Below are 576 nucleotides of genomic sequence, written 5' to 3'. Positions count from 1 at the left end.
ATAAAAAGTAAATAAATTATTTGTTAAAAAAAGGTTTACTCCATACTCAGTGCCGTTTTAAGACCCTCGCAGACTACCTCGCAGTCAGGTCTTTCATGGGTTTCAGTGTGAGATCAGGCAGGTAAGGAGTTCCATATGAGGTAACCTAGAAAAACTCCAGCTTCATCTTGGCAGTTGCATCTCTTGGTGGCTGGAATGTCCCCTTGTGGTTAAACAATTTCGAAACTACAGTTAGGTTCTTCCTATTAGATCAGAAACTAAGGCACCAGGGCACTTTCTCAATTGGTACAAATGTATTTTGCTTGTTGTTTGGTTGGTTAGCTAGTTTTGGTTTTGTGAGAAAGAGTTTCTCTGTGAAGCCCCAGCTATATTGGAACTCACTTTGTAGACCAGGTTGGTCTCCAGCTCAGAGATCTGCCTGCCTCTGCTTCCTGAGCACTGAGATTAAAGGTGTGTTCCACCTTTAATGTATGCTTGGCATACATGCACACTAAAGGATCTGCATCCTCAAAAGATTCTGGCTTCATTATAATATCATTTGCATTGGGTTTTTTGTTTTTTTGTTTTTTTTTTTTT

This window comes from Microtus ochrogaster (assembly GCF_000317375.1).
Source record: "Microtus ochrogaster isolate Prairie Vole_2 chromosome 6 unlocalized genomic scaffold, MicOch1.0 chr6_random_2, whole genome shotgun sequence".
Classification (NCBI taxonomy): Eukaryota; Metazoa; Chordata; class Mammalia; order Rodentia; family Cricetidae; genus Microtus; species Microtus ochrogaster.
Note: the sequence above shows the minus strand (reverse complement) of the source record.